The sequence below is a fragment of the Camelus dromedarius genome, chromosome 3, assembly GCF_036321535.1.
Source record: "Camelus dromedarius isolate mCamDro1 chromosome 3, mCamDro1.pat, whole genome shotgun sequence".
Classification (NCBI taxonomy): domain Eukaryota; kingdom Metazoa; phylum Chordata; class Mammalia; order Artiodactyla; family Camelidae; genus Camelus; species Camelus dromedarius.
In genome coordinates, this window is record NC_087438.1 from 78,521,946 (window position 1) to 78,540,535 (window position 18,590).

General features: G+C 35.8%; 1 long non-coding RNA gene across 1 annotated transcript in view; it reads left to right on the forward strand.

Moving 5' to 3' along the window:
* The window catches only part of LOC135320273 (uncharacterized), a 235,530-nt gene extending 217,124 nt beyond the window's left edge, over window positions 1-18,406 (forward strand). Inside the window, exon 4 of the long non-coding RNA XR_010379518.1 lies at window positions 18,231-18,406. This is a non-coding gene — a long non-coding RNA (uncharacterized LOC135320273). The remainder of the gene's footprint in view (window positions 1-18,230) is intronic.
* Window positions 18,407-18,590: the final 184 nt, after the last annotated feature.

The window sequence follows — 18,590 nt, forward strand, 5'->3', positions numbered from 1 at the left end:
CCAGCCTCTCATTTGCCAACCAAAATACAATGGGGTACAAAAATATTTTCATTATTTGCATCTAATTGATTATGTGCCAAATGATTATGCTCTGAAGATTGCTGTGTACGTGTGTGATGTTGTTACCGAAAGATCGGCCCCTGTTCCTGACGAGCCAAATAACTCAGAGACAGGGTCTTAGAGCTTAGAAGAAAAGAGGCAGCTTTATTGCTTTGCTGGGCAAAGGGGACTCACAGCAGCCTGGTGCCTTTAAAACTGTGAACTCCCTTGGGGTTGGGGCTTAGTGATTATATAGACAAACGTGTGCTAACATGAAGGTGATAACAGTCAATAAGGGTCCTGGGTGAAAATTTCTTCTAAATCTTGGTGAGTCAGTTTTGGCATCATGGGACCATCTGGTGATCTGGAAGGTCATCAGCCCGGAGCTGCTTTATCTGGTTAGACCCATCCTGTGTCACAGAGGAACTCTGAAGGGTCTGGTCCTTTTCCTGAATTGATCATTCCATGACTCTCTTCCTGAAAAACGACTCAGAAAACATGACTATAAATTTTAGTTGTCAGAGCAAAGTGAAAACAGCAAAGTCAACAACCTTAGCTTTAACGAAGGGCCTGGGGCTGAGAGCAGTGTCCAGTCAGTCAGATTTGCTGATCATTCTAAAAGCAAGCAGTAAGCATACAGCCAAGAATTTGTTAGCCTAAGTGTGGCCATTCTATTATTTCTCCTTCAGAATCTCACACACACTCACACAAAGACACACACATACCTTTTCCGTGGTTGATATTGCTTTCCCAAGCAGATGTCTTTCATTAAAATGATCATTAGCCAGAGTATCATATAAATAATATTATAATATAAATTTCTATAAAATATATCATTAAAGAGATTTTACTCATAAAATACTATTGACGGAAGTTTATAGACTTTTCTTTTCTTAGTCTTGGTTTTATGGCCAAAATCCTAGCAAAAGGATAACAGCCAGCACACACTAAGGAAAGATGTGTCAGCATCCATAACAAAACCAACCTTCACACCAAAAGCATTTGACACAGAATCTACACAGGGACATTCCCATATAGAAACAGCCCTTGAAGACCATAGTAGATAACTGTTTCTCCTAAATTCATAGAGAAATGTAAGTAAAATGAAAAAGGAGAGGAACTATACCCAATTAAAAAAAACAAAATAAATCCCCTGAAAGAACAAATAATGATAGACCTCAACAGTCTACTAGACTCCTAGTTTAAAAAGGAGGTAATAAAAATGCTAAATGAACTAAAGACTGGGTAGAAATGCAGATCACTGTACCAAGGAACTAGAAGCTGTAAAGAGGAACCAATTAAAACAATACAACTCAATGTTGAGATTAAAAAAACCAATCTAGAAGCAATGAAATCTCCACTTTATAAAAACTGTTTGAAGTAATAAATGAACTCAGCAAGGTAGCAGGATACAAGATTAATGTACAGAAATCTGTGGCATTTCTTTACACTAATAATGAAATATCAAAAAGAGAAAATTAAAAAAACCCAATCCCACTTAAAATCACTCTGTCTCTCTCTCTCTCACACACACACACACCCCCAAACAAAACTACCTAAGAATAAACTTAACCAAGGAGGTGAAAGACCTGTACACTGAAAACTATAAAATATTGTTAAAGGATATTGAAGATGATTCAAAGAAATGGAAAATATCCCACACACTTGGGTTGGAAGAATTTGTATTATTAAAATGGCCATACAACCCAAAGCAATCTACATATTTAATGTAATGTCTATCAAAATACCCATGACATTTTGCATAGGACTAGAACACATCATCCTAAAATTCATATGGAACCACAAAAGACCCTAAATTGTCAAATCGATCCTGAGGAAAAAGAACAAAGCTGGAGGCATAACTCTTCTAGACTTCAAACAATACTACAAAGATGTAGTAATCACAACAGCATGGAACTGGCACAAAAATAGACATATAGATCAGTGGAACAGTATAGAGAGCCCAGAAATAAATCCACACATCACACACCTATGGTCAATTAATCTATGACGAAAGAGACTAGAATATACAATGGATAAAGGACAGTCTCTTCAACAGGTAGTACTGAGAAAGCTGGACAGCCATATGTAAATCAGTAAAATTAAAACACTCTCTCACACCGTATACAAAAATAAACTCAAAATGGTTTAAAGACATAAATATAAGACTTGACACCATAAAACTGAAGGAGAACATAGGCAAGACATTCTCAGACATAAATCGTAGCAATAATTTTTTAGATCAGTCTCCTAAGGAAAGAATAAAGAAATAAAAGCAAAAAGAAACAAACAGGACCTAATCAAACTTAAACATTTTTCCACAACAAAAGAAACCATCAACAAAATGAAAAGACAACTAGGGATGGCAGAAAACGTTTGCAAATGATGTGACCAACAAGGGGTTAGTATTCCAAAATATACAAAGAGCTGATACAACTAAATAGTGAAAAAACAACCCAGTCAAAAAATGGGCAGAAGACCTAAATGGATATTTCTCTAAAGGAGACATATAGATAGATGCCAACAGACACATGAAAAGATGCTCAGTGTTGCTAATTATTAGAGAAATGTAAACCAAAACGACAGTGAGGTATCGCTTCACACCAGTTAGAATGGCTGTCACCAAAAAAGTTTACAAATACTAAATACTGGAGAAGGTATGGAGAAAGGGGAACCCTCCTACATTGTTGGTGGGAATGTAAATTGGTACAATCACTATGGAAAATAGTATGGTGTTTCCTTAAAAAACTAAAAATAAAGCTATCATATGATCCAGCAATCCCATTCCTGGGCGTAAATCTGGAAAAGATGAAATTTTAATTCAAAAAGATACATCAATCCTGATATTCACAGCAGCACTATTTATAATAGCCAAGACATGGAATCAATCCAAGTGCCCATCAACAGATGACTGGCTTAATAAGATGTGGCGTATGTACAAAATGGAATATTAATCAGCCATTAGAAAGGAGTGAAATATTGCCATTTGCAGAAACATGGATGAATCTAGAGAATATTATACTTAGTGAAGTAAGTCAGATAAACACAAATGTGTATCACTTATATATGGAATCTGAAAAATAATACATATGAATATATATACAAAACAGAAACAGACTTAGATATAGAAAACAAATTTATGGTTACCAAAGGGGAATAGGTGGGAGGAGGGATAAATTAAGGGTATGGGATTAACGGATACAAACTAGTATATAAAAAAATAGATAAACAACAAGAATTTTCTGTATAGCACAGGGAACTGTATTCAGTATCTTGTAATAACCTATAATGGAAAATAATCTGAAAAAATTTATATGTAACCGAATCACTTTGCTGTACACCTGAAACTAACACAGTGTTCTAAACAAACCATACCTTGATTTAAAAAAAACACATATTAGACTTGTTTTGAATTCAAGGATGACAATAGGGATTATTCAGGTATGCAAAATCACTTGCCCCGTAGTGTGTTTTTTGAGTTCTTACGTTGTCTGCATCTGGATGTGTGTTAAGTTTTGTTTATAAATTCAGTATCAGGTTTTCAAGCAGTTGGTTGTCACCTCTCCGTATCTTGCTATTTTCACTTTATCAGACTCGGTTTATCTTTTTTCTTAGTCTTAGCTTAAGGTTTTGTTTATGTGGAAATCAGACAATCAGGATTACTGAAAACCTGAAAGCTTGCTTAGGAATAACTAGTGTATAGGCTTTTGACATTCATTTTGGCTCCTAAAGGCTGTTGTTTGTTCTTAGTCTTTGGCCAAATTCTGGAAAGATGGGCTACTTGGTAAGAGATTGCTGTATAACTGACTTGTTATGTGTACCTGGTTATTAAGATATAATAATTACTATTTCCCTAATCCTAAAAATATTAATGCATGAATGTACATAAGTAGAAATGAACAAAAGGAAGCTGACGGCCTAAATACATCTTTTTTGAACTGTGACTCAAATAAATAGGATAGGTAGGATTTGGAGGAAATCTCAGGTACAGTTAAAAATCAATGTGAGTTTCTGGATTGGTTCTTGGACCGTAAAAAATGGTAATACTGGAAAAATTGATGAAGTTTGAATATGAGCTGTAGCTTAGCTAATAGAATTGCATCCATGTCTATTTCCTGGCTTTAATAAGCAAGCTTGTCATATGAGATGTTAACATTAAGGAGAGCCGAGTGAAGAGTAAACAGAACTCTCTGTGCTGTTGTTAAAGCCTGATTTTCAAAATTTAATAATTTAATAAAGTGTCTTAAAATAAAAATGTGTATGATGAACAACACATTAGCATCCTAGGTTAACGGAAGTTGCATCTCAAAACACAGGCAAAAAATAGAAAGAAGTTGAAATCCTGAGTGAAAAATAAATGATTTGGGAGATATATCTAGGACACAAAATACATAAAACAATTAATATTCTAGAAAAAGGAAAAATAAGACTTGAAATATAAATAATAAAAAATAAATAGAAAATACTGTGAACTAGAGAATGACTAGAGCCTTTAGACAGACTCATCAAGTGTGTAGAAGAATTAATGGGGGAAAACACACATACATCTAAATATACCCTAACAAAATTTCCTGAACTCCAAGAATATAAAGAAAATCTTGCAAGCTTCTGATTAGGGGACCAAAGGTTATTTTCATTAGAAAGGAAATCAAACTAGCATCTGAGTTTTCAATAGCAATGCTGGAAGCTGGAATATAGTGAAATAACGTAGGTCAGCTACTCAGAAGAAAAGACTCCATTCCAAGAACCCGACACCTAGAATATACTGAGTTATATTATATACTGAATATACTGAGGATAGACTGAGATAGAATATACTGAATATAATATTCATCTGAAAATAAAAGGACATCCCAGGCATGGAAGGATTTTGAGAGTATGCCCCACTAAGGGAAAATTAAATCAGAACAACATAGTTGAGATAGGGAATGAAGAGGACTAGAAGACATTGTGATAAACAGTGAATCATACTTATATATGATATACACACAAAAGTACAAATTCATTGGAGGGGTGATGAAAATATGAATAGAAATTGCATTATGAGTGCATTTTAAACTTCTCCAAATCAAAGTCCTATTCTGTAGGAAGATGTTGGTGACCAAATAAAGTTAGAAGAGGGGAAAAAAAGAGCCTAAAATACATTTAATTAAGGATTACAAAATTCCTCATACATATTATTTGGAAACATTATATTTGCAGTGGTTATAGTTTTGAAAAAGCTATTTTTTATTATTTGTTGCAGGAGGTACTGCATGTGGCCTTATTATTTTCAGCTCCCTGAACTATCAGTTTTACCCTTTACATTTGATTTTCTTTAAAAATCTCTTGATTCAATTTCTGTATCTTTATTTCCCCAAAAGCTAATGGGGTGTGATATTTTTGCCCATAGTTCTCCTTTAGCATGGATCATAGAAAAAAATATTTTATATGCTTGCTGTTCCCATAAAATAAATGCAGAAGACTTTATAGAGAACCTTTGTTGTCACATGACTGTGACCACCTTCACCTCCCCACACCCCCTTCAACCAGCGATAGATGAAATAGTTCCAGAGAGTTAAGTGGAATTAACTTTATAGCAAAGTTTAGGAAGCTGTTATTTTAGTTTGCGTAAAGGCCAAAAAGATCATATATTTCCAAAAGGTAACTGTGCAGCTACATTACTGGTAAAACTGGCCCCAATCTGCAGTTCATTTTTAAGTTTGCTCTGACCCATGTAAAAATCTGATAGCCACAATCTGATTCTGGCACAGTTCTTGCCCAAATGATGACAAGCATTTCCATTTTGGGAAAAAAAGAAAAAACTTCAGTGGAGGCCTAATTAATTCTGGGATGGCAGTTAGCATCTGGAGTTCAGGGACAACCTACGCAGAGAATTTAGCAACCTTGATTAAAGACCACAGTAAAGTTTCATTTCCATAAAGTAAAACAAAACAAAGCAAAAAATTAAGTTCACATCTCTAAGATCAGTAATTCATTTTAATACATTAGTAAGAAAGAAATGAGACTTTGATTCTTGGATATTTGTGTAGCCTCTAGGTTTTTTTTTGTTTTGTTTTGTTTTTTTATTCCTAAAGCAACAACTTTAAATTTATGAATTTAATTTGAATTAAACACTAATTTAGCAGACACTTACTGGCCACATCCCATGAATCTGGGGCTGACTGGGATGAGGAATCATTGGTTACAATACTGGGAAGTGCAGAGGTCGGCATGTGAGAGATCGGGAAAGGGCCCAGAAGACGTTCACATACCTGAGCTTTATGGGTTTATTTTCCTTTCTTTTTATTGTATTTTCAAAAATGTATTTATTGCATAAGATTCACCCAGCAAGCAACACCTAAATGCTGCCCTTCATGCCACAGCCACATCCAGTTGTCGGCACTTGCCACTACCATCCAGATGGTCTCCTTCCTATATACAGAAAGGAGCATGTAATTTTTTATTTGTGGGATCATACTGTGTGAATTATTCGTTCACTTGGTTTTATGTAATGATAATTCTATTTCTCTACATATAGGTCTTACTGACTCTTTAAAAAACTATTATAGGATGCTCTTTGATGGACATTTATTTTATTCTGTTTTTTTTCCTATAATGTTTCCTACAGTGAACACCACTGTAAATATATCTTTGTGCACGCATATAAATACTTTTAAAGAATAGATTCCTATTAGTGGACTTGTTAAGTGAAAAGATGTTGTATACTTAACATTTTGATGGGTCTTGTCAAATTGGTTTTAAATTGGCTTTACCAATGTACAGTCCTATCTACGGTGTATGAGAAAGCTGGTTTCTTGCATCCTCATCAGTATCAATGTGTAATACAATATTTTTCAATCTAGTAGAACTAAAAATTGTTTCCATTTATATTTCCTTGATTATTCAAAAATCTTTTTTTGCTTTCTTTGACTATTCGAATTTCATCTTCTTTGAAGTGCTCATTTATATTCTTCAATTATTTCTTTGCCCAGTTTGATTATTTTTCTTTATCTCATCAAATTCTTAGACCTTTTAAAAATATGTTTATTGATATTAATCCCTTGTCTGTTAAATACGGCACTTGTCTTTTTGCTTTTGGTCCCTATGGATGTCTTGTAATACTGTAAGATCAAATCAGTGGTCTTTTTCTTTATGGCTGTTGGATTTAGTCACTTGTTTAGGAAAAGCTTCTCTATCTTAAGATCATAAAATCCTATCTGCTTTATTTTCTTCTATACTTCTTTAGTTTTGCCCCTTACATCTAGTGAGTTGTGTTTTTAAGGAGTAGTTAGGTCAGCTACATAAAGAAGGTTTAGAAGACTTTTCTAAACATTTGGTTGAGACAGTTTTCCTTGTTTTTAGAAATTGAACAAGAAAGAACAGAGTGCCTTGTACTTTGAACTTTTTGAGGACATAATCTGTGTCGTATTCATTGGTACCTTCAAATGTGGATGAATTTTTCTCTTGCCCATTTCCTCTTCCGATCTGCTGGGAATTGAGGTCTCTCTAGTTAGTTATCTGAAAGACTTCCTCCTTCTCACTTTTTCTGACCTCTCTTGAAGGCTGTGAAGCCATGTTCTTCCTTAAACCTGGGAGAATGAAAGCTGCTTCCAACGAAAATCCAGACAGTCCTCTCAGGAAAAAAAAAAAATGAGAAGAGAAAAAAGAAGAGAGATCATAAGGGCCCCGTGAGGACTATATACTTCTAAGACATACAAACAGAGAATACCTTCTTTGCTACTTGTTAAAGGGTTAAAAGTGAACTGCCCCATCTTAGTAAATCCAAGCAAAACTAACTCCTACCCCTCCCTCTGAGCAGAGCTCTAATAAACAAGATCAACACTCAGGCAGGCTAAGGAAGAAAGTGGCACCCCATCAGTTATGTCAGAATTTACTACTTGTAGGTAAAGCCCCATTTTAAAACTGCCTTCTCTCTGTTGTTCTCCAAAGTCCTGATTTCGGGATAAGCAAAATGCTAAAATTTAGAACAGGAAATATAAGAGTTCTTTATCTTGGAACTCTGCTTAATAACCTAGAAAATCTTTTTGATTAATCTTATTTCAATGGCTTAGTACACGTCATATAATTTATCTTCAAGAACAAAGTGTTCTGTTTCCTATATCTTTTCTTTTCCCCCCAGTGTCCATGGGATCACTAAAAAAAGTAAAAAAAAGAAACTTTTGTTCTTAGAAAAGTAGTTAGTACATTTAAACAAAAAACATGACCTGTATCTTGGCTAAATATATAAACAAATAAAAAAAATCCATGAATAAATTAGTTCTTCAAGTAAGAATGGGAAATGTGAGGAATTTTGCATTCCTCTGATTTAATTCCCAACTCCAAGCTCCCCTAGACAACCATTCATGAGACAGCTTTGAGCATTGGCTTAGCTTTCATTAGAGGGCCTCTGACTCCCTTGGTCTCTCTTTTGAAGTGAGCATTGAAGTAAGTCTGATCCTGGTGCTACAGTCACTAGTCACTATCAAATGAGACCCCTGCCACCTGCACAGTGCCTGCCTTGTGCCATGTCTTCTTGACTGCTGAGTCCTTAAGATGTTGGCTTCTAACATCCAGGCCACATGCTGTGGGCTGGGTGCAGAGTGCACTTCTGCTGCCAACCCTCAGGACTGAGAGCGTATACTTCCCAAGTTGCTACAGACGACCTGTTAATAAAGGCTTTAGTCTCACCATGCTGGAAGTATTGGTCTGAACTACTGAAGGGTAATAGAGCTAACATACTGCAGAGAAATTCATTAATGGCCACAAGGAACCATTGCAAGTCATCTTCAGAGAATGCTGTGGTCTTAGGTCCTGTGCACTGTCTGTTAGAATCATATGATGACAATGATTGTTAACTGGAGAGTTGAGTACAAAATATACCTGATCTATTATTTACATGTGAATAAGAGGTATCTATGTTCCACAATTAAAATAAAAATACCACAGCTTATTTTTCAATTAAAATTCTTCTGGGATATTTACTGAATCATGATATTTCTAGGATAAGCCACCTAGAGTTGGGGGAAAAGTCTTGAATTCACAAATGCCTCAAAATGAATAGATAATGGTCACTTAAGAAAACTCATTCCTGCTTCTCTATAATTTTATCTCATGTTGCTTAAGCAATATTCATTGTGTGTGTGTGTTTAATGGAGGTACTGGGGATTGAACCCAGGACCTCATGCATGCTATGCACGTACTCTACCACTGAGCTGTACCCACCCTCTAGCATTATTTGTTTTAAATTGATACTTTAATTTGAGCATTCAGTTTTGTTTGGCGATTTCTTTCATTGTTTTTAACAACTTTTTGAGGTATAATTCACATACTATACAATTTGCCTGTTTTAAGTCTACAAATTAATGACTTGGGGTATATTCAAATTTATATGACTGCTACCACAATCTAATTTTAAAATATTTTTATCACACCAGTAAGAAGTACTGTACTCATTAACAGTGAATCCCCATTGACTACCTCCTCCTCACCCCCAGTGTAAGACAACCACTAATGTAACTTTTGTTTATAGCTTTGACTATTCTGGACATTTCCAATTGATGGAATCATACAATATGTAGTCTTTTGTGACTGGCTTTCCTTCATATATTTTCAGGTTTCCTCCATGTTGTAGCATGTATCAGAATTTCATTTCTTTTTACTGATGAATAATACTCCATTGTAAGAATATACCACATTTTATTAAGACATTCACCAGTTGAACTGTTTCCACTTTTTGGCTGTTATAAATAATGCTGCTTTAATAGTCATGTACAAGTTTTGTGTAGAAGTATATTTTCATTTCTCTTGACTATGGACTTAGGAATAGAATTGCTGGGTAATATGGTAACTTCACATTGAATATTTTAAGGAACTGCCAAACTGCTTTCCAAAGCTGCCATATACCAGTTCACATTCCCACTAGCAATGTATGAGCGTTAGAATTTCATCGTGTCCTCTCCAACACTTGTTATTATCTGTCTTTTTTATCATAGGCATCTTAGTGGGTATGAAGTGGTTATCTAATTGTAGTTTTGATTTCCATTTTCCTAGTGGCTAATGATGTTCTGTATTTGTTTTTGTGGGCTTATTGATCATTTTTATATCTTCTTTGGAGAAATGTCTATTCAGAGACTTTGCCTTTGGGTTATTTATTCTTTTTATTATTGAGTTAAGAGAGTTCTTTATATAGTCTGGATACAAATCCCTTTTCACATCTGTGATTTGCAAAAATTTTCATCCACTCTGTAAATTGTCTTTTTACTCTCCTGCTAGTGTCCTATGAAACACAAAATTTTGATGAAATCGTGTATATATATATTTTTTTTTTCTTCTGTAGCTTATTGCTTTTAGTGTCATGTCTAAGAGACTGTTGCCTAATCCAAGGTCACTCACCCATATGCTTTCTTCTAAGAGTTTTATAGTTTTTGTTCTTACATTTAGGTCTTTGATCCACTTTGAGTTAGTTATTCTGTATGGTGTATAAAAAAGTCTAAATTTGCTTTTTACATGTGGATATCTAGTTTTTCTAGTGTCCTTTGTTGAAAAGACTATCTCTGTTCCCATTGAATTATCTTGGCACCCTTATCAAAAATCAATTGACTATAAATGTAAAGGTTTATTTCTGGACTCTGAATTCTGTTCCATTAATCTATATATCTATCCTTAATCCATAATACATTATCTTGACTACTATAGCATTATTACAAGTTTTTATTCAGCAAGTTTGAGTCCTTAAATTATGTTCTGCTTTTTCAGAATTGTTTTGAGTATTCTGGGCTACCTGCATTTCCATATGAATTTTAGGATCAGTTTGTCAGCTTCTCCAAAAAATCATCTAGGATTTTGAAAAGAATTTGACAGAATCTTTAGATCAGTTTGGGGAGTATTGACATCTTGACAATATTAAATCTTCTGATTCATTAACATGGGCTGTCTCTCCATCTGCTGAGGTCTTCTTTAATTTCTTTCAACAATATTTTTAGTTGTGTACAAGTTTCATATTTTTGTTAATATATTATGAATTTTTAAATTGTATCTCACATGAAATCATTTTTTTAATTTCATTTTAAAATTACTCATTGCTATTGTAGAGAAATACAGTTGACTTTTTAAATATTAATCTTGTATCCAGAAATATGTTGAATTTACCTATTCTAATATATTTTAGTGGATTCTTTAGGATTTTGTGTATATAAAATCATGTAATCTGTGAATAGAGGTAGTTTTACTCTTTTCCATGTGGATGCAAATTTTTCTTTTTCTTGCCTGTTAGAATTGGCTAGAACTTTAAGTATAATATTTAATAGAAGAAAGAAAAGATATTGTCTTGTTTCTGATCTTAGGAGGGAAGCATTTAGCCTTTTACCAGTAAGTATGATATTAGCAGTGAATTTTTCATAGATGCCTTTTATTGGGTTGAGAAGGTATCCTCCTATTTCTAGTTTGTTGATTGTGTTCGTTATAAAAGGTTTTTGAGTTCTGTCAGATGTTTTTGCTGTGTCTATTAAGATGATTATATAGTTTTTGTGCTTTATCCTGTTGATATGTTTTATTATACTAATTGATTTTTAGATGTTAAGCCAACTTTGCATTCCTGTGATAAGCCCTATTTAGTCATAGTATATAATTTTTATATGTTGCTATATTCAATTTGATTATATTTTGTTAAGAATTTTGCATCTATATTCATGAATGGTATAAATGATATCAGTCTCTAGACTTCTTTTCTTGTCATATCTTCAAGTTCAGTGATTTTTTTTTTTTTTTCCTGTCAACTCAAATCCACTGTTGAGCCTGTCTAGTGAATTCTTCATTTTGGTTATTGTCCTTTTCAACTCCAGAATTTCCATTTTGTTCTTTTTAACAATTTCTATCTCTTTATTGGTATTCTCTGTTTGATGAGTCATTCTTTAATATGGTTCAGTGCTGGGCTTGTGAACTAAGCTGGCGTGCTAGATATGCCACGCAAGTTTTTCAAAATGTTGGAACAGGGATGTTCTGCTTCCCCCTGAATAACAAGGTTGTGAATATGAATCCTAGAACTGCTACAGCCATTTTTCCTACTAGAAGGTAAATTAATATGACAATTAAGCCAATATATATGTAGGACAGTGACAAGGAAATATCTGAAGAAAGTAGCTGGAACCTTGATGATGTCTTAACCTTCAAAACAAACAGCAGTGAGGTCTTCCCTAATTATGATATTTTCAGTTAAGTGGGCCAAGAAATGCTCCTTGTTAAGAGAACTTGTGAACAAAAGTATCCAATAGTTTTAACTAATTAAAACATTTTTGAGAAGGACTCAATCTAAGTAGCAAGGGCAAAACTGTAAAAGTGAGTTTTGCTATTTTCTTTGTCTAGTATATATCTGTTGTGTTTTTTCTGATATATTATATCATTTGCATAATTTTGTATCATCTAGATACAAACAGTAGAAAAAAGTGCTGCTAAATTTACAGATAAAACAGCAACAATACAGAATAAAAGTCATTTTTAAGAAAAAACTGGTTTATTAGATGAGGATGAATATGCAAACCTTGAGGAAGATTTATCAGCATTTAGAGTGTTTTGCTGCTGAGAACATTGTTATGTTTAATTCTACTTAGACAAGCATGTTTTTCTCTTTATATGAGTGGGCACCATCTCTCTCCTTGCCCTAAGACAATTATTTAGGGGTAGGTATTTATAAATAGTTCCAGAAAGGGGGCTAATGATATAAAGATAGACGAAGGATGATTGATAAATTTCCTGCGCCTGTTTGGCAAGAGATGGAAAAGGAAAACACAGTGTGTTGATGAATAACACATGGGAGTGAAGTTAACAGGAAAAGAGAAAAAATAACTAATGCATTGTGTGTCCTAATCCTGTAAGAGAGGGGAAAATGATGATGGGAAAAATACGTTGCATTTCAGAGGGAAAGTAAATTTCAAGAATTTTTTTTTAAAAGGATCTCCTTTTTAAGTCTTTGGGATTTTTAAAAAAAGTTTATGTATTATTTTATTTTGGGGGGGTAAAGGGAAGATCATTAGGTCTATTTATTATCAGGTTTTTTTTTTTTTTTTAACGAAGGTACTGGGGATTGAACCTAGGCCCTTGTGCATGCTAAGCACATGCTCTACCACTTGAGCTGTACCCTCCCCCAACTTTAAGAACTTTTGAAGACTCATTACTCAAAGTTCAGACTTTGAGCACTGAGCTGGGACGAAACTCTGGGGATCACCAAGTGGAAGCTTTGACCTCCATACTTAGGAATGTTTTTGCATTTCTTTGATCCCACTTTTTTGCCAGCTCTACTCCTGCTCTAAGACACACTGGTTTATCTCTCCTTGTGCATGGCACAGAGCCCTGCCTCCTTTCTCTCATTCCGCTGCTGTTTGGCATGAAGGGAGCTGCAATGTGAAGACACTCTGCAGCACACAGAGGAGCTAGGCTGGATCCCTGCAGGACTGCATACAAGTTCTTCTAAGCCATAGGGCAAGGAGCTTGAGCCTTTTCTCCCTTATTACAGAAAAAGCCAAAATGCACTCTGTTAGTGCCACTATCCATACTCTTCAGTGGCCTTCAGCTTCTGTTGTTACTGTTGCCAAAAATGAGAAGTGTCCAGGCTGCCAGCAAAGTAGGCAGAAGGCCGTCTAAATAGACTGGAATCTGTACTTTTAAAAAATATTTAATAGGCACCTCGCACCTGCATGCATACAGCACTGCTGTTTCATCCACACTTGTATTAGATCCTCATGAATTATTCTGTTGATCAATTAAGTTAACAATCTCAGTATTTAAGGATCTCAGAATCCCAGTCAAGCCAAAGAGGAAATGTCCATAACGTCCTTCAAAGGTAGTGAATGGTAATGATAAGCTACTGCTGTGTGTGTGTTCCTTGACTGCTGGTGGAGTACAAGCCTGTATGAGTTAGGTTATTCTTCTGCTATGGAGGAAAGGCTAGAAGAGTGTTAAACCGACTCACCCGACAGACTCCAAAAGACTGTATTTGAAATCTGGCTTTTCCTTGCTACTCACTAGCTGTGTGACCCAGGGTAGCCCAGGCACTGCATCTCAGGCATTATCCTCACCTATAAGAAGGAGATGATCACAAACCTCCCCTATCTTCCATAAAGGTTTTTGAGAGCTGCAAATAAAATAGCACATGCGAAACTGCTTTATAAATGAGAATGTGCTATCCGCTAAGTCTTTTTTTTATGACTTTCTCAATTTGGATGTGTGTTTCTAGCTGCCAAGGGGTATTTGTTTATGGAATCCATAGACTGTGTGAACAAAAAATACTGCAAGTGATATCAGTAAACAAAGAATACTGAAGCCATCAAGTCATCAGACAAGGCCGCCACCCCCCCACCCCCCCCCCAGTGAAGATAAGCCTCTGCACCCTGAGGGGACTCAGAATAAGAAAGGACAGGATACTGGCTGTAGATAGCTAGATGCTTGTCAAAGGAATGATTTCAGTGAACCCAAATGTTTGCTCCCTCCCATATATAGAAAAGCACTAAATTCTTTAACTTGAGATGTCTGGCTTTTTTCAGTTAACAAATAATCTTTTAATGTTCCAACTACCTGGTCTTTGTTGTAAAGCTCCTATCTATCCTGACTCCTCCCCTACCTCTTTGGAGCAGCCCCTCAGAGCGATCTGAGAGGCTGTCATCCAAGCTCAAGTCCTCAGAAATGTCTGCCGAATAAAACATAACTCTCAACTTTTAAGCTATGCATTTACTTCAGTCAACAACTGTTATCAAAAGACTTATCATAGCCAATAATTTGAACCTGTTCACCTATGTAATAGTTCAATTCTACTAGCAAAACTGGTGTAAGTTCTATCTTTTTTTCTCTTTTTGCTGGCACTGCTGAGACTTTTATAGATATGCTAATTAGCTGAGAAATGGTAGGAGAAAAGGAGAAAAGTAAAAAAAATTTTGGAAAGTAATGATGTTAATGAATAGGCCCTAACATGATAATTAATCCCTGAATAATAGTGGTTTTACTAAAAATTAACAAGCCTATCATCAATGAGCTCATTCAGGTCATGATACTTTCTAATCATAATGCAGAAGTAATAAAGAATACATACAACAATTCCGTTCTAATGTTTTCTCCAACTGTATATTTCTTATGAAGTTAAGACAATGTGTGGTTTAAGAATAACAGTGTTTTAATGTGATGTGTCAGGAAACAAGGAATTGCCCTTGGGCTAAGAAAACAACTCTGATATCCCCATTTACATTTACTGCTAAGCAAAGTAAGTTCAGAGAGGCTATGTCTTGTTACAATCTCTGTGACTTGCATCACCAAATAACTTACTTACCTGGGCAAAGAAAAAAGAATTCCAAAAAACATTTACTTGGTAGGTCAGAATATCCATCAGAGCATTTGCTGTGGGAAACAGATGCCCTGGACCCCTGTATCAACTGCTCTGACTGCCTTTGAAATACACCAGAAACATCCAAATTCAACAGTCTTGCTTTTTTAATGAACAAGGAAGAGAGAGAGCACAGACAAATAATCCTTGTGAAGGAGAGAATTATACAAAAATTGGGATAATATAAATCTGAATAAAGTAAGGGATCAACGTGCAAAGGGCCTGAAGCTTTTCCCCAAGCCCCTGTGGTCTGGGCAAACAATTTTAACACTGTTATTCTTTGTGGGGTACTTGGGTGGGGGAGTGTTACGTATATGTGCATGTTTACAGGCTTGAAATACAACCCATATGGGAAAGAAATCTTCCTAGTTCATAAGGAAAAAACCAAAAAAACAGGTAATTTTTACAAAAAAGATAATAGAAATAAAGGCATTTAATTGGTTGGATTTGACATGCATTTTGTGGATGAGTATGACCTCTGGTGTTAAACTAGGGAAATTCCAGCACATACATCTTAAGGGCAGAAAGAGAAGCAAATACAATTTTCCAAAAGCTAATCATTGGAGGTTGCAGGCTTTTGTATTGACCTTTCTTTCAGCCTTTCTTATTCCCTCCCTCCTTCCCTCCTCACTCTCACAAATATAAATGAATATTTACTATGTGGAAAGTACTATCCACGGGGAAGATACTGTCTTTGTTGTTCTAACTGCTTAATTTTACATGTTACATTAACAATCCCCTATAGGGAAGAAAGGCTAAATTATAGTATACTATATTAAAAGTTTACATAGAATACTTGAACTCTGTTTGTTAACTTTACAAAGAGGCTTGATGAAAATAACTTCTTAGATGTGTCCGTCTTAACTAGATAGTGTAAAATGCCCCAATAATGTTATTAGGATTCAGACTCAAAACATAAAGTTGTTAGGACATCTTGTGATTTTTCATCGTCATACAAATACAGGATTATAACACTCTCCAAATACAGACATTTATTAGCAAGATGATTTTTTGAGTGTGTGACAACTAAATGATTCCTTAAAACAAGGAACAGAGATAGCAAGGACGAATAATTCCTGTGATAAAGAGATAAAAAATGATAAATATCTGACTGATTTGCTCTCCTCTCTCTCCAACCACAGTGGGTTTCAAATTACTATATTATTTCATGAAGTTTTTCAGAATATTGGCTAGGTGGAAGCACCTACGGTAATCTGAGTTTTGGTATTCTGACAGTTTTACATGCCATGGATGAAATCCTCATTTCTTTCTTACCTTTTACATCCTATCCTCCACGTGAACCCCCTTTGTGAGTAGTGGGAACTCCATCATTGCCATAAATCTCAGCATACATCATGTTTCTACATGATGAATGGCACTGCACTTAATCCCCTACTTAAGGCATAGGATACACATGGCAAAAGATACAGTATTTTTTCCCTTTCATTTTGTTTATGGAACCTCTTTGGAGCCTTAAATTTGCTGTTTGAGAGTCAGTTTGACAAAAGAAGATGCAGACATTACTTTTTTAAAATGACATTTTAATAACTCTAGAATCTTATCTACTTTCACGCTGTTAACAATTACTGTGATATTTGGGGGAGGATTGATGTAATCTTTCCTCTAAATTTACGAAACACTAATGAAAGTATTAATTTACTGTGATAATACTTCTTTGATGTGTTTAGATTTGGAAAGATAAATCAAACTTTTTCACTTAATCAGTTACATGTAGCAACTAGAAGGATATATAGTTGTTATAAAGTGAAAATAAATGTTATTATGGATTTTGTGCTTGAGTTGAATTTTGTTTCACACCAGAAGGTGAAATACTTTTATTTTGGAAGCTTTTATTGTTACTTCAGATTACTCATTAGAATTGTTTTTAATAGTCATGCTCACCACACAATTCATGCAGATCCACTCAACTGTCTTACAGATTCTACCAGCTTCAAAATTCTAAACAAGCTTTATTGAATTGCCAAAAAATCAGAATTAAAAATAAAATGCTATTTCCAATTTTTAGCCATTCAAATTATATTCTTGACCAAGACTACTGAGAAATACAAGTTCTGTGGGACTAAAAGCAATCCTCTCCCCTTTTTCTTTTGGATCTGTTTACTTGCATGTACAAAAAAATAAAATTGTTTAACCCAGGTCCAAAGGATATCCTAAAATGAATTATTCACCCCATGGCATTGAAAACACACTCTCTTAAGAGCAGGTACCTGGTAAGCAGCTTTAGGGCAGCTGCCGAGTAGAATATCAAGAAATTGGATCCAGGTGAGAATTCCAATTACCTAATGAGAGTGATCCGCTTTCACGTTAACTTCTTGGTCTTTCTGTTTCGTTGTAACTGCTATCATAAAAATCATGCTTTAAAATCACAATTTAAAATAAAAAAAAATTCCAACTGGCCGATTTCTTTCGCTCCCCTTTTCGGGAGACAGTAATCTCAATTTACCTAAAGAAATAAGAAGGATAAAGACTTAAGATGGGGCAGTAACAAAGAACTCTCGAAAGGGTCCCCTACTGCTTTGTGTTGGTATATCACCTAAAAGAACATAACACAGGAAATTTGTGAGGCACAAAATACAATTTTTTATTCGTTTATTAGCAAATAAATATACCTAACTCTAGCAAAACTCCAGCATTGTCTCCAGGCAGCTATTATTCAGCCCAGGTTATCATTATTAATAATTTCCTAGCCAGGCTGTGACTACCGGGGTGAATCAGCCCGCGCAAGGCCCGTCTCCATCCGTGCCGCTGCAGTTAGGGCTTGGCAGAGAAGATGCTCGGTGTTTGCGCATCAGTGATCCGCCTTTGCTTTGTGTCTTTGCTGCAGGTGGGGAGGAGGAAGAGGAACAGAAGAGGAGCTGGTGGCCGGGTCGCTGAGCAGCTCCTAGACCCTCAAGCAAGCCTCCTCTCCTCGGCAGGAAAAGCTCGCGGACCTACCAGCTGGGGTGGCCAGAGGGCCAGAGCGCCGCAGCCCAGGACCCAGCGGCCGGGGGCGCCAGCCCCTCATGTTCCGCAGAAGGCAAAAATGTGAGCGGCAGTAGCTGGGAAAGCCCTCCGCCCCCGCCAGGGGGACCCGGGAAGCCCGCGCGGGCTCCTCCCGCGGACGGAGGGGATCCCCTCCTCCGGCCCCGCCCCCATCCTCCCCCGGCCCGGGCGCCGAGGCAGTTAACCCTACCCGCGCCGCAGT